This window comes from Erinaceus europaeus, chromosome 9, assembly GCF_950295315.1.
Source record: "Erinaceus europaeus chromosome 9, mEriEur2.1, whole genome shotgun sequence".
Taxonomy (NCBI): domain Eukaryota; kingdom Metazoa; phylum Chordata; class Mammalia; order Eulipotyphla; family Erinaceidae; genus Erinaceus; species Erinaceus europaeus.
The window spans coordinates 89,233,889-89,250,507 of NC_080170.1; the positions used below are offsets into that span (position 1 = coordinate 89,233,889).

A 16,619-nucleotide genomic window follows, 5' to 3' on the forward strand; every position below is an offset into this window, starting at 1 on the left:
CTACTTCTGAACTGAAAGATTTGGAAAACAGAACAGAGAACAGGATACAAAGAACTTTCTTAAAACACCTTTTTAAAATTTTCAAGGCGTCTCCTTTAAGGAAGCAGAACCACCTCTTTTTCTTTCAACTACTGGCTTTCCTTCCTGCCCATCATTCTACCTTTAAGAATATTTCCTGTTCCTTCAACCCAACTTGCACACCTCCGCCCCCTAGCCCTCCTCATTGGGCCGCCCAAGGCCCGTTCACTCCCGGTTTTCCCGGTACCTCCTCCCGCCCTCCTTCTCGCGCAAAGGAGTCGCGGGTTCTGATTGGCTGTTGCGGCAAGCTCCGAGGGCTCGGGTTGGTGGGCTGGAAGACAGGGGCGGGAGCGCAGCGGACCCAGGGTAGGCTGCGCGAGTGCCGAGCGGCGGCCGCGGGAGGGGCGGGGAGGGGCGGGGGGAGGGGGGCTGGGAAAGTTGAGGCCGCGCTGCTGCCGGGTCTCCGGCCTGGAGGGCTCGGACTCGTAGAGGCGGCGGTGGCCACCAGAAGAGGCGGCGGGGGCGGGGGGAGAGGAGGGCCTGGGCCCGCGCTCCCCCAGCCCCAGAGGAGCAGGCGGCGGCCGCGGACGGAGAGATTCACCTGGGTGGTCGCACCCCCCTGCTTTCTCCTCCTGGGATCATGACCCAGGCGGGGGTCGCCGCGGCCGAGACCGCGCAGCCCGCGGGTGAGTGACTGCGGGAGGGGGCCGCTGACAGCCGGGGCTGGGGGCGGGGGCCGGGGCTGCGGGGGCGGCTCCGGGGGGCGGCTCCGGGCTCTGCTCCACCCACCCCCTCCTGCTCGGGGAGGCGAAGGTTGCGCAAAGTGTGCCTCCTAACGCGGGAGCCGGGAGTGTGGAGTCCGCCGGGGTGTGTGTGCGGCTGATGAGTGCGCCCTCACTCCCCCCGACCCCCGGGCACCCGCGCCCCCTGGTGCCAGGCCCACGGCGGGCTGCGCTGCGCTGCGCTGCCACTGGTGCCCGGCCGCGCGCGGGGCTGGAGAGGCTCCACGCTGCCCGGGTCCATAAAGAGCTGCTGGGCGTCCAGGTTCGCACCAGATGGCCTTTGCCCGCCTCCCTCACCTTTCCGGGTCTCCTTCCCCTCATCTTTTCTCTGCGCCCAGAATTTCCTTCGGACTTAACTGATTTGTGAGGCTTGCTTTTTAAACTCTCACCCTTGTGTCGGAGAGTTGGGTTCGCGATTTCCTCTTCGAAGCCTTTCTTTTTTCCTGTCTAGATACCAGCGGCTGCAGCGAGCGGCCAACTCTTGAAGCCTAGCTCTGTATTTCTGAAGTACAAAATCCAGGGCTCTCGTTCATGCTTAACGTTTTGAGTGTGATCTCCCATACTCACTTGCTTACCCATCGGCATAAGGTCCTTCAAGTTGGCTAACTTTATGTGGAATATGAGCTGTCGACTTCCAGCTTCTATTCGTACAGCATTTTCAGCATTAAGTAGAGATATACTGTCCAGGCGCCACCACACAAAACAAGACAGTTGTGACTAAGTTAAGCTTGCATAAAGACTCATGGTTATTTATTAACAAAGTTAAGATTTTTTTTTTTTTCCACTGTCTGGGTCCTCAAGCATATCTATACCTTTGGTTTTTCTGAAAAAGCAAGCAAACACACAAATCTGGTCTCTGAATGATCAACAGGCTGACAGACTGTCTAGTCACCTTGATGTCTTTTGCCTCCCACACAGAAGACTTGTTTAACAAAGTGCTGAGTTGCAGTGTGAGATGCAGCTGCTGTTTGCCTTTACTTAGGAAATTTTCTGAAAGTACTTGTCACTACAAATAGGTAAAAAGTCCTTGTGATCACTGCACTTTTAATGCTAACAGTATTGTGATGTTTCCCATACTGCAGGAATGAACTTTAAAAAAAGAAAAAAAAAGTTTATTTTGATTACTTCGTGTGAGAGAGATGGAAAAAGTTTCACAAGAGAGAAAGAAGCCAGAGTTCTACTGCAGACAGGATTAAGTCAGGCGCTGTCGGCAATGCAAGGCTCTACCAATTGAAGTATTACTCCTCTCACCTGCTAGAATGAGTAATTAATCTCCTGTTTTGCTTTAGTCTTTTTTTAACTATCTTTATTTATTGGATAGAGATACCCAGAAATTGAGAGGGAAGGGGATGATAGAGTGGGAGATAGACAGTGAGATACTTGCAATGCTGCTTTCCCCTTGAAGGTGGGGACCGGGGGCTTGAACCCGTGTCCTTGTGCATTATAACCTGTGTGCTCAACCAGGTGTACTACCACCTGGCCCCAAATCTCTGCTTTCTTAAAATGACACTTGTCTTTCTCAGTATATGGTTGATTTCTCCTTGTGCTCCCTCTCCTCACTCCAAATATATATGTGTGTATACATATAAATACATACAGATGTACACAGAGACAAAGCACACACATGTGTACACACACACACACACACACACACACACACACATATATATATAGTGTTGCTGGTAGCTTACTGCTCAGGGAAGGATTTTTCAGAAAGAAAGAAAAAGAGAGAGAGAAAGATAGAGGGAAAAGCATCTAAGTACCAAAGCTTTCCCTCCCAGTGAGTTGGGGGCTAGATTCTGGGTTATGTACATGGCAAAGCGAGTACCTTTCAAGGTGAACTATCTTACAGGCTCATCAATAATATTTATTTTTTTTAATTAATTTTTAAAAATATTTATTCCCTTTTGTTGCCCTTGTTGTTTTATTGTTGTAGTTATTATTGTTGTTATTGATGTCTTTGTTGTTGGATAGGACAGACAGAAATGGAGAGAGGAAGGGGAAGACAGACAGGGGGTGAGAAAGACAGATACATCTGCAGACCTGCTTCATCGCCTGTGAAGCGACTCCCCTGAAGGTGGGGAGCTGGGGGCTTGAACTGGGATCCTTATGCTGGTCCTTGCGCTTTGCGCCATGGGTGCTTAGTCCAACTCCCAACCCTTTTTGTTCTTATGTCATGTGGTGAATTGACTTTTTTGTATATACATTTATTATTCTCAAATTAGTAGCAAGGAAATTATTATTATTGTTTTACTTTTTTTTTTTTTTTTTTTTTGCTATCTTTTGCTTCGTGTTGTATTAGCTTGCTTTGGAATCCTCCCAACTCTGTGTGCAGCCATCATTTCAGATTTTATTTCACCTTGGATTTTTTTTTTTTTGACTTGATATTTTCCTCACATTTGATCACACTGAATTTATAGATAATCAGCTTACTTCATATTTTTTCTTGTTTTCTAGGTTTTTTTTTAAAAAAATTTAAGTCTATTTATTTGATAGAGACAGCCAGAAATCAAGAGGAAGGGGGATAGAGAGGGAGAGAGACAAAGAGACACCTGCAGCCCTGCTTCACCACTGGTGAAGTTTTCTTCCTGCAGGTGGGGACCGGGGGCTTGAAAATCTGGGTCCTTGCACATTGTAACTTGTGCTGTCAACCCAGTGTGCCACCACTTGGCCCCTCTAAGGTTTTATTTATTTATTTATTTATTTTTTTTAGTACCATAGGAGATATATAGTTGGGGGGGTGAAGAGAAGGGAGGGGGAAATGAAGGGGAGGCAAGGCAATGTAATTCATTTGATGTTGGGGATTGAACTGGGAGCCTCAGTCACACAAGTCCAATTAGCTGAACTGTTTTTTTCTAGCCACTGTTTTCATCAATTGGCTGGACATTTCATCTTTTGTGACTTCATAGCATCTTGTACCTATTTAACATTAATATGTTGCCATAAGTATGTGTTTACCCACCTTTCCCGTCAAACTTCTCCAGAGCTTCCAGGTTGACAACTATAGGACGTACTAGAGTTCTGTTATTTATTTCATTTTCATTATTTTACCAGAGCACAGTCTAGATCTAGCTTGTGGTGGTGCTGGGGATTGAAGCCAGCACTATTAGGTGCTAAGAGAAAAGAGGAGTTTAGAGCCTCAGGCATGAACATCTTTTGCATACCACTATACTATTTCCATCGCCCTTTTAATATTTGGATCCATTTATTTATTTATTTTTAATTCTTTTTAATTCTTTTAATTTTAGTTATTTCTTTCCTTTTGTTGCCTTTGTTGTTTTATTGTTGTAGTAGTAGTTGTTGTTGTTGTTGGATAGGACAGAGAGAAATGGAGAAAGGAGGGGAAGACAGAGAGGAGGAGAGAAAGAGAGACACCTGCAGACCTGCTTCACTGCCTGTGAAGCGACTCCCCTGCAGGTGGGGAGCCGGGGGCTCGAACTGGGATCCTTCAGTCCCTGCGCTTTATGCCACATGCACTTAACCCACTATGCTAACGCCTGACTCCCTGGATTTATTTTTAATAATCTTTATTGGCTAGAGAAAGCCAGATGAAAGGGATGGTAGAGAGAGAGAGAGAGAGACAGAGAGATACGTGCAGCACTGCTTGACCACTTGCAGAGCTTTGCCCTGTGCAGATGTGGACCAGGGGCTCAAATCTGAGTCCTTGTGTATTGTAACTATGCTCAACCAGATGCGCCACCATCTGGCCCCCGCTTTTTAAAAATTATTTTTATTTATTATTGGATAGATACAGAAATTAAGAGGGGAGAAGGAGACTGACAGGGAGAGAGACAGAGAGACACCTGTAGCCCTGTTTCACTCACAGAGCTTTCCTTCTGCAGGTGGAGACCAGGGGCTTGAACCTAGGTCCTTGCGCATTGTAAAGTGAGCACTTATCCAGGTGTGCCACTGCCCGCCCCCCCTGCCCATTTAATATTTGTTTGTTACCAGAGCACTGCTTAGCTCTGACACATAATGGTGCTGAGATTGAATTTGTAGAGTGTTTTGTTTGTTTTTCTTTTAGAGAGAGAACGAGGCCACAGCACCAAAACTTCCTTCAGTGTGGTGGAAACCAAGCTTGAACCAAAATTGCTTATATGGCAGAGCAGTGCACTGTCCAAGGGAGCTATTTTGCCAGTCCTGTAGAGTTCTCGAATACCACCACCACATAGCAGAATTAGAATCCGACCAATATAGAAGCTATTCTAAGGGATGGCACTACTGGTTCGGCACACGTTACGCTGTGCAAGGAGCTGGGTTCGAGTCCCTGGTTCCCACCTGTAGCTTTGCAAGTGGTGAAGCAGGGTTGCAGGTTCTTCTCTGTCTCTCTCCCTCTTTATTACCCCCTTCCCTCTTGATTTCTGGCTTTCTCTAGCAAATAAATACAGATAATAAAACAATTAAAATTAAAACCCTAACTCTTTAAAAATAATAAAGACTATTGTATTCATCTTTTTTTTAAATTTATTTATTCCCTTTTGTTGCCCTTGTTGTTTTATTGTTGTAGTTATTATTGATGTCGTTGTTGTGGGATAGGACAGAGAGAAATGGAGAGAGGAGGGGAAGACAGAGAGGGGGAGAGAAAGATAGACACCTGCAGACCTGCTTCACCGCCTGTGAAGGGACCTGCCTGCAGGTGGGGAGCCGGGGGCTCGAACCGGGATCCTGACGCCGGTCCTTGAGCTTAGCGCCACCTGCGCTTAACCCGCTGTGCTACAGCCCGACTCCCTATTGTATTCATCTTTGTATTCCTAGGAGCAAACATTGATTTATCATAAGAAGACACTTGATAAGTGTGTGTTGAGTCAGTAAGTGCTATGTTATACTAGTAACAACTATACACAAATATATATTCTCTTGCTAATTTGGGGGGTATAATATATACATGTATAGTATGTACAATACATGTGAAGTACTTATAGATAATACTCCTGGTCAGTGACAGACTATCAAGTTTTGCAAGAGTCAAAGGTTATTTGCAGGTGGCCCAAGAGGTGGTGCCATGGATAGAGTGTTGGACCCTCAAGCATGAGATCCGAAGTTCAAGCCCTATCATCTCATGTTCCAAAGTAGTACTCTGGTTCTGTCTTTCTTCTCCTCTCTCTCATTAATGAATAAATATATATATCTAAAAGTTAGATATAGATTTTTTTCACTCCCTGGAGATACACCCCTACTGCTTATGCTAAGAGGCAACCGTACCTCTTTAACATAGGTTGATTTAGCATTAATTGATGTTGCTTTTAAATACTCTGACTCTTGTTATAGATTTGTTAAGGGATAGTGGCAGCTAAGTGATTTTGCTTGTGACAAACCCCTTAAAAAGCTAAAATTTACGGGAGTCGAGTGGTAGCACAGCGGGTTAAGCACACGTGGCACAAAGTGCAAGGACCGGCATAGGGATCCCGGTTCAAACCCCTGACTCCCCACCTGCAGGGGGGTCGGTCGCTTCATAGGCGGTGAAGCAGGTCTGCAGGTGTCTGTCTTTCTCTTCCCCTCTCTGTCTTCCCCTCCTCTCTCTGTATCTCTCTGTCCTATCCAGCAACATCAGTGACAACCATAACAATAACGACAACAATGATAAATAACAAGGGCAACAAAAGGGAAAATAAATAAATAAACATTAAAAAACCCCTAAAATTTCCCTTTCAATATTCACAGCATACTTTGAGTCTTTTCCTTTGAGCTACATGTAGGGGTTCCGGCTTTCTGAGCTCTGGCTTATGTATGAATCTGGGGGCTGAATCTGAGACCTCTGAACCTCAGGCATGAAAGTCTGTTGCATAAAGTGCTCTACTGTCTCCCCAGCCCTAGAGATTTGAGTCTTATTATCCATAAAATATTTATGTTAACTCCTGCTGAGAGAAAAGCTGTTCACTTTCCAACTGAATGATTTTTCTTCCTCTCGTTAAGTTTTCCATATGGGTACAATTGTACTATTTCAGTAGGCCAGATCTTTTAATTAGGTTGGTAGGACATGTTAAGTTGGTCTTATTAATGTGCTACTACTGTGTTTTTAATTCAGTTCATCAAGTATTTATTGAGTACTTACCGTGTGTCCAACACTATTAAGTACTAGAGGGAAACAGAAGTAGCAAATGGTGTAGACTTCACTTTTAAGGCATTTTTAGACCAATGATTGGGAGGACTAAAAAACACCCATACCATGTAATTAAGTGGCTCACCACTGTATTCATTAGATGCTAATTTAGACATAAGTACCCACCTTTTATGCTACAGTAGTTAGTACTACAGTAGTTAACATGGAAAGTTAAGGAAGTCCAGATACTTTATTTTCTGTGTACATTTATGGGCAGGGGAAATAGTGGTTACACAAAAAAAACTTTCATGCCTGAGATTCTGAAGTCCCAGGTTCAGTCTCCATAAGCCAGAGCTGAGCAGTGCTCTGGGGGGGAAGAAAAATGAAACAAGTACTATTAATCAGTAAACATTATTGGGTGCTAATTTTTGACACAACTATAAAAGCTCTAAGTATAGAAACTTATAGTCTAGTGAGGAAAACCTATTTAGAAACTTAGTGTAGTAAAAAAGCCCCCAAAAGTATACCAGTTATATTTTTTGTTAAGATTATTATACAGTGTGCTTGCCAGATTGGTAATAGTTTCCTCCTTTCCTTTCCTTTCCTTTCCTTTCCTTTCCTTTCCTTTCCTTTCCTTTCCTTTCCTTTCCTTTCCTTTCCTTTCCTTTCCTTTCCTTTCCTTTCCTTTCCTTTCCTTTCCTTTCCTTTCCTTTCCTTTCCTTTCCTTTCCTTTCCTTTCCTTTCCTTTCCTTTCCTTTCCTTTCCTTTTGTCGTATGCTTTACATTGGTTTGTCCTAGAGTTCCTGAGTTCGAGAGTAAGGGAGAGGGTTCCTGAGTTCCAGAGTTGGAGAGTTCCTGAGTTCCTGAGTTCGAGAGTTTCAGGGTTTCAGAGTAAGAGAGAGTGCCAGAGAGACAGAGTTCCTGAGTTCCTGAGTTCGAGAGTAGGAGAGAGTGCTAGAGAGACAGAGTTCCTGGGTTCCTGAGTTCCAGAGTAAAAGAGTGCTTGTGCCGCCGCAAAGAGACAGCAGAGTTCTGTTTGGTGATTAGTTTGTCTTAGTTTATGAATCGTTGTTCCTGAATAAAGAAATACAGCTGCCCTGCCCAGCCGTGTGTCCGCGAGTCTCTGTTCACCACTGCGAAGCTACCCGCCCTGCAAGAGCCTTCCGAAAATTTTAACAGCATTCTTTCTTTCTCTTTATTTCTTATTGGATAGAGACAGAGAGAAATTGAGGAGGGAGAGAGACGGAGACCTGCAACACAGCTTCACTACTCATGAAAGCTTTCCCCATGTAGGTGGGGGCCAGGGGCTTGAACCTGGATCCTTGCGCACTGTAATGTGTACACTTAATCAGGTGCGCCACCTCCTGGCCCTCAGTAATAGTTTCTAAGTATCAGAATACGTTTTTTAAAAAAATTTTGTATTACCTTTATTTATTTGATAGAGACAGCCAGAAATTGAGAGGGGATGGGGAGAGAGAGAGACCTCAAGCACTACTTCACCATTTGCAAAGCTTTCCCCCACAGGTGGGGCCTGGGGGGCTCACACCTGGTCCTTGTGCTTTATAACACGCGTGCTCAACCAGATACACCACCACCCAGGTGCACCACCACCCAGCCCCTCAGAATACCTTTTATTTATTTATTTACTTCCCTTTTGTTGCCCTTTTTTTTTTTTATTGTTGTAGTTGTTGTTGTTGTTATAGATGTTGTCATTGTTAGACAGGACAGAGAGAAAAGGAGGAGGGGGAGACAGAGAAAGAGAAAGACAGATACTTCAGACCTGCTTTAACCACCTGTGAAGGGACTCCCCTTCATGTGGGGTGCATATGAGTGTTCCAGCCAAAGAAGCAGGTATGGACATAAGGGAGGATATTTATTTCTTCATGAAGCAGCTGCAAGTAAATTGATATCAATAGAAAGTAACAGTTGAGGGGATGGGGGTTGGGGGATAGGTGGTGAAGCACCTGGTTTAGTGTATCTGTTAAAGTGGACAAGGACCCGGGTTCAAGCCCCCAGTCCCCATTTGCAGGGAAAGCATCATGGGTGGTGAAGTAGTGCTGCAAGAGTTTCTGTGTGTGTGTCTCTCTCTCTTTTTCTCTCTTGATTTCACCCTTCCCTCTCAATTTCTCTCTGTCTCTATCCAATCAATACAATAAGAAATTAGTATTTTTTAAAATACTTATTTATTCCCTTTTGTTGCCCTTTTTTATTGTTGTTGTTATTATTGGTGTCATCGTTGTTGGATAGGACAGAGGGAAATGGAGAGAGGAGGGAAAGAGAAAGACACCTGCAAACCTGCTTCACCGCTTGGGAAGCAACTCAACCTGCAGGTGGGGAGCCCAGGGCTCGAACCGGGATCCTTAAGCCGGTCCTTGCGCTTCACTCCATGTGCACTTAACCCGGTGCGCTACCACCCGATTCCCAGAAGTTAGTATTTAAAAAAAAATTTTTTTTTAACCAGAGCACTGTTCATCTCTGGCTTATGGTGTGGGGAGCCTCAGGCATGAGAGTCTGTTTGCATAACCATTATGCTATCTACTATGAGAAAGATAGGAGGAGAGAGAAAGAACCAGACATCACTCTGGCACACGTGCTGCTAGGGATTGAATTCAGGACCTCATGCTTGAAAGTCCAAAGCTTTCCACTGTGCCACCTCCTGGACCATGAAATTAGTATTTTTAAGGGCATGAACTTTGGAGTCAGACACAGTTGGTTTCAAAATTTTATCCCTGAGAGTTTTTTTGATCTGTTTATTTTAATATTTTATTTATTTTATTTGTTTATTCTGAACAGAGACAAGAGATATCAAAAGGGAAGGGGGAGTGTGTGTGTGTGTGTGTGGGGGGAGACACCTGCAGCCCTGCTTTACCACTTGTGAAGCTTTCCCTCTGCAGGTGGGGACCAGGGCCTTGAATGACAGTCTTTTACACACTGCAACGTGTGTGTGCTCAACCAGGTGTGTCACCACCTGGCCCCAGAGATTTATTTTTTTATTACATATGAAAACAGTTTCACATGAGACAGAGAGCAAGTGAGAGAGAAACTAGAGCACCACTCTGGTACATGTGATGTTGTTACTCCAGCTGGGAGTCTCAGGCCTGTGAGTCCAGTGCACTTCCAATTGAGCTATTTTCCCTGGGTGCTTTTTTTTTTTTAAGATTGATTTATTTATTTAAAATATTTATTCCCTTTTGTTGCCCTTGTTGTAGTTATCATTGTTGTTATTGATGTCGTCGTCGTTGGATAGGACAGAGAAATGGAGAGAGGAGGGGAAGAGAAAGATAGACACCTGCAGATCTGCTCCACCGCCTGTGAAGGGACTCCCCCTGCAGGTGGGGAGCTGGGGGCTCGAACCAGATCCTTACGCCGGTCCTTGCGCTTTGCGCCACCTGCGCTTAACCTGCTGTGCTACTGCTGGACTCCCAAGATTTATTTATTTTTAAAGATTTATTTTTTAACTTTATTTATTACTGGATGGAGACAGAGACATTGAGAGGGGAAGGGAGATAGAAGAGGGAAACAGAGAGATGACTGTGGCCCTGCCTCACCAGCCATGAAGCTTCCCGCTGCAGGTGGGAATCAGGGGCTTGAATCTATGTCCTTTAGCAGTGCACCACTGCCTGGCCCCTGGATTAATTTGTTTTTACGAGAGAGAGAGAGAGAGAGAGAAGGAGGGAGGGAGGGAGGGAAACACTAGAGTACTACTCACACTAAGGAAGAAAGGTTAATGAGTATAAAGTATTCAAAAACGAAATGGTTGGGAGAGAGAAAGACTGTGAACACCTAGCAGCTGTGGCAAGGTAAGGAAAAAAAATCATTTTTCTTGTAAATTAAATTAAATCATTTTTCTTGTAAATTAAAAAAATAATGCTTATGCAAAGAGAGTCTCATGCCTGAGGCTCCAAAGTCCCAGATTCAACCCCCCACACCCCATAAGCCAGGGCTGTGCAGTGCTCTGGTAAAAATAAGAAGAAGAAGGTGGAGGATACACTTTAACAAAAAAGCACTAATGAGGAAGGAGAGATGAGTAATGAGTAGAAGAGAAAAGATACACTATACCAAGATTACTAAGAAGTGGATGTGATAGAGTTTAGGGCAAAGTGGATTTAATCGTAACTTGAATTAGGGAAAGTTTTCTAGAGGAGCACAGACTTGCACTGGTTTAGTGGGGTTTGGGGACTGGGTGGTGGTACATCTGGTAGATCTAGCGAACTTGTTACAGTGCTCAAGGGTCTGGGTTACTTCACGAGTGGTAAAGCAGTACAGCAGGTGTCTCTGTCTCTCTCTCTAGCTACCTTTCGATAGTGATCTCATGCCTAATCTTTAGGTAAATAATACTCTCTTCCAGGCATTTCATTTTAAAAACAATTGTCTTGGTTTAGTCAATGTTTCCTTTTTATAAATAAAAAACTTAATAATAAAATAAAAATAAAACAGTTGTCAAGCTTGCAACATGTTAAATTGTGTTGTCTCTTTAAGAGATCTAAGTTCTCTCTTTTTATTATGAACTTAAATTTTTTCATATTTATTTTTAAAGTTATTATTTATTTTATTTAATTTTATTTTTATTTTTTATTTTTTTAAAGATTTTATTTATTTATGAGAAAGATAGGAGGAGAGAGAAAGAACCAGACATCACTCTGGCACATGTGCTGCCGGGGATCAAACTCAGAACCTCATGCTTGAGAGTCCAGAGCTTTACCGCTGCACCACCTCCCGGACCACTCACTATTTTATTTTATTTTTACCAGAGCACTGCTCAACTCTGGCCTGTGGTCGTATGGGGCATTGAACCTGGGACCTTGAAGCCTCAGGCATAAGAGTCTCTTTGCATAACCATTATGCTACTTACCCTGGCCCAGTTTTTTAGTTTTTATTTATTTTCTGTTTTTAAATTATATGTATTTATTACTGGATAGAAACAGAGATAAATTGAGAGGGATGGGGAGTTAGCGAGGGAAAGGGTCAGAGAGACACCTGTAGCCTTGCTTCACCACTTGTCAAGCTTTCCTCCTTCAGGTAGGCTTAAACCTGGGTCTTTGCACACTGTAATGTGTGTGCTTAACCAGGTGCACCACCACCTGGCCCCTATTTTTAATTCACCCATTTCATCAGTGAAACCAAAACCTTAACCTATGAATCAGATCTTTTCACTGAATTCTTTCAGTTCTTATAATTATTTTCCTGTTTGTTACTACCATCTTTGATTGGGTACCATTTACATATATCTGGTTCTTAATCATTTTTGCTGCACCCCATAAAAATCTTGGGTCCATACTCCCAGAGAGATAAAAATAAGGAAACTTCCAATGGAAGGGGTGGGATACGGAACTCTGGTGGTGTGAAGTCTATGGAATTGTATCCCTCTTATCCCACAATCTTGCCAGTCCTTATTAAACTACTTGATAATAAAATAAATGTAAAAAAAAACTTAAAAAAGAATAATTTTTGTTCCTCATTTTTTTTTTGTTACTGTATTTTTCAGTGGTTTTATACTACAGTATCTACTTAATTTTTCTTTCCTCCATCCCTCTTTCCCTCTCCCCCTACCTTTCTTTCTTGGGGCTCAGTGGTGATGTACCTGGTAGAATACACATATTAACATGTACAAGGACCCAGGTTCAAATGCCTGATCCCCCTTCTGCAGGAATAAGTTATACAAGTGGTGGAGCAGTACAAGTGTCCCTCTTGGGAGTCCGGTGGTAGTGCAGCGGGTTAAGCGCACATGGCCCGAAGCGCAAGGACCCGCGTAAGGATCCCGGTTCGAGCTCCCAGCTCCCCACCTGCAGGGGAGTTGCTTCACAAGCGCTAAAGCAGGTCTGTAGGTGTCTCTTTTTCTCTCCCCCTTTCTGTCTTCCCCTCCTCTTTCTATTTCTCTCTGTCCTGTCCAACAACGACGACATCAATAACAACAACAACTACAACAATAATTTTTAAAAAAGACAACAAGGGCAACAAAAGGGAAAATAAATAAAATTTAAAAAATTTAAAGAAACCAGCAACAAGTGTCTTTCTCCTCTTCCTGTTTCTCTTTGTCTCTATATGACAGCACTGTTCAGTTCGGATTTATGATAGTTTCTGAGGATTAAACCGGGTCCGTCTGGTGCCTCAGTCATAAAAGTCTGCTGTGCCATTGATGACACTTTGTCCCCAGTCTTCAGCAATCCCTCTGACTCACCTATCCGGTCATGTGCTTCTACAATACAATTGCTACCCTTTCTACTATATCAAATTCAGATTCTTACATCCTTTATTTCATAACTCTTATCTTACACTATCTTCCTCCCTAACCAATTAAACTCATTCACTTTCACCTAATATAACACACATAGAAGCAGGACTACACAGCTAATCATGTCATCAAGACAAAAGTCTTTTTGCATAATCATTGTGTTATCTTCTTGGCCCACACACTTTTCTTTTTTATTTTTATTGCCACCAGGATTATCACTGGGGCTTGGTGCCTGCACAATGAATCTACTTAATTTCTGGTGACCATCTCTCCCCCCCTTTTTTTCTTTTTACTTGATAGGACAAAGAAAAATTGAGGGGGTGGGGGGAAGAGAAGGAAGATACCTTCAACCCTGCTTCACTGCCTGTGAACCCCCTCCACCCTTCATCCCCTGCAGGAGAGGACTAGGGGCTTGAACCTGGATCCTTGTGCTTGATGCCATGTGAACTCAACCAAGTATGCCATCTCCCAACCCTCACTATTTTTTTAAAAATTTCTTTATTGGGGAATTAATGTTTTACATTCAACAGTAAATACAATAGTTTGTACGTGCATAACATTTCTCAGTTTTCCATTTGACAATACAACCCCCACTAGGTCCTCTGTCATCCTTGGACCTGTAATCTCCCCCCCAACACACACACCTTTTTACTTTGGTGCAATACGCCAACTAATTTTTTTTTTTTTTTAATGATCTTTATTTGTTGGATAGAGACAGTCTGAAATTGAGAGACGAGCATGGGATAGAGAAGGAGACAGAGAGGGGGGCCAGGTAGTGGTGCACCTGGTTGAGCGCACATGTTCCAATGCTCAGGGACCCAGTGGTTTCAAGACCCTGTCCCCACCTGCCGGGGGAAAGCTTCACAAGTGGTGAAACAGGGCTGCAGGTGTCTCTCTGTCTATCATCCCCTTCCCTCTTGATTTCTGTCTCTATCCAATAAATAAATAAATAAAGATAAAAATATTAAGAGAGAGAGAGAGAGAAGGAAACAGAGAGGCACCTGTAGCACTATTTCACCACTCTACCACTTGCAAAACTTTCCCCCTGCAGGTGGGGGTGGGGCCTCAAAACTGGGTCCTTGTGCATTGTAACATATGCAGTCAACCAGGTGCACAACCACTTGACCCCTTAACTTTATTTTTCAATAAAGAGTACATGCAGTGCAGAGGTCTGAAGATTCTTTTCCTAGTGAAAGTAAGTCTTTAATGTCATCAGAGAACGAAAAAGTAGGAAATGTAATGAAAAATAATTTAAAATTGAGTACAGGTCTTAGTATCAAGACCAACATGAAGGTCAAGAAAAACCTAATGTAATGTGAGCATATATATGTAAAAGCAAGGAGAGGTCAAATCCTGGCCACTCCTCAATGGCTATATAACTACTATCTTTGTGAGAATGGGGCAAAAGTAACCCATTGGAAAGTGGCTCTTTTTGAAAACTACTACACTCATTAGCTTTCAAGTGAGGGGGAGAATTCAGAATCCTATAAATTCCATACTAGATACCTGTCCTTTTTTTTTTTTTTTTTATAATGTTGTAGTGTAAACCTAGCAATTATAAACATTCATTGATTTTTTTTTCTTTTATAGTAAGAAGAAAACATAACTTATAGACCATCTTCTGGCAGATGATGATAGATTTGGATCAGAAACAGGAGGTGTTAGCAGCCAGGAATCAAAAGTGAAAAACTTTGGCAAGGCCTTGGGTGAGAATGGTGACAAGGTTTTATTAATTTGTGCAAGTACTGCATTACCATCCATGTGGTTGTGTAACATAAACGTAATGCTTTTAGGCTCACCTGTACCTTCACAGATACTAGGTAAAAAGAAACATACTGTCGGGGGTGGGTGTTGAGTACACATTTCTTCTCAAGCATCTGTACTTTCTGTCTTCAATTTTTTTGTATACACTTCCCCATATATCTCTCCACTCTTCCCTTCTCCTTTCCAGAGTTTAAGCCTTAACATGAAAAACGTCACTAATATCCATAGCTGTTTTGTTTACCAGAGCACTGATCAGCTCTGGCTTATGGTGGTGTGGGGGGTTTGAACCTGGGGCTTTGGAGCCTCAGGCATGAGAGTCTCTTTGCATAATCATTATGCTGTCCACCCCTGCCTGCTAATAAATTTTTAAGTTCTGAATACTTTTAGGCTTTTTCCATTATGTTCTCATGCACTGTCTCATTGCCAGTCATCTGGATACCCAGATAGCCGTCCCAATTTGACCTTTTTTGAAAGACTGTCAATCTCTAGAGTTTAAAAGAATTTATATTTTTCCATTATGAAAAATTCAAAGTGTTATTTATTTATTTATTATTGGATGGAGACAGGGAGAAATTGAGAGTGAAGAGGGAGATAGAGGAGAGAGACAGCCTGGCTTCACCACTCGTGAAGTTTTCCTCCTGCACGTGGGAACCAGGGGCTTGAACCTCCGTCCTTGTGCACTGTAATGTGTGTGCTTCACCAGGTGCGTCACCTCCTGACCTCTTCATTATAAAATTTGTGAAAATGAGAAAAGAGAAACAGAGCACCTATAACACTGCTGGTCTTAACATTATTACTCTTAATATCCTAATGTATTTGTTTTGAAACTTTTGAAATGTATGTACACATGTTCTGTATAGTATGTATATTCTTTCCCTTTTTAAAGATTTTCTGTATTTCATTGAGAAAGTGGATAGAAAGAGAGAGAGTGGTCAGACCATTATTCTGGTATGGTGCTGGAAATTGAATTCAAAATCTCATGCATGTAAGACTATTCACTCTGCCCACTATTATCTCCTGAGCTGTTGCATATTCTTTAGTTTTCTGATACTCTGAATGACTTTTCATGCTCATAACCAAGTTTGAACAACTCTCAAATGATAAAGTAGGAATTCTAGCAGCAGGGGCCAGGTGGTGGCATACCTGGTTAAGCACACACGACAGTGTGCAAGGACCTGCGTTCAATCCCCTGGTCCTTACCTGCAAGGAGAAAGCTTCACGAGTGGTGAAGCAGTACTACAGGTGTCCCTCTGTCTCTCTCCTCTATCTCCCCCTCTCAATTTCTCTCTGTCGCTAGCCAATAAATAAATAAATAAGGAATTCTAGCAGCTTGACCAGGCAGTGGTGCACCTGGTTGAGCACACATATTACCATGTGCAAGGACCCAGGTTCGAGCCTCAGCTCCCCACCTGCATGAGGGAAACTTCATGAGCAGTGAAGTAGGTCTGCAGGTGTCTAATTTTCTCTCTCCCTTTCTACCTCCTCCTGTCTCCGTTTCTGTATGTCCTATCAAATAAAATATAGGAAACAAAAAAAGGAAAAAATGGCCACTGGGAACAGTGGATTTGTGGTGCTGGTAATGAGTCCCAGTATAAACCACAAGACAAGAAAACAGAAAAAAGAAAAGGAAAGGAAAGGAAGGAAAGAAAAGAAAAAATTGAATTCTAGCAGTTTGAAATGAAAACAGTCTAGAAATGTGTGTAAATGAATGAACCAATATGTGGAACATTACATGCTGTATGTGAAATATTACATGCTGTATACTTGCCACTCTTAGGTTGTT

General features: G+C 43.0%; 1 protein-coding gene across 8 annotated transcripts in view; it reads left to right on the forward strand.

Moving 5' to 3' along the window:
* The first annotated feature begins 414 nt into the window (after window positions 1-414).
* Window positions 415-16,619, forward strand: part of USF3 (upstream transcription factor family member 3) — a 45,975-nt gene continuing 29,770 nt past the window's right edge. For 4 of the 8 annotated variants that reach the window (XM_007516321.3, XM_060198348.1, XM_060198344.1 and 1 more), the window contains exons 1-2: window positions 415-704; window positions 14,663-14,778. The gene's annotated coding sequence lies outside the window, so the exon portion shown is untranslated. Of the gene's footprint in view, window positions 705-13,372; window positions 13,529-14,662; window positions 14,779-16,619 lie in introns of all 8 variants that reach the window. The other 4 variants (XM_060198343.1, XM_060198345.1, XM_060198347.1 and 1 more) reach the window with 2 other exon arrangements.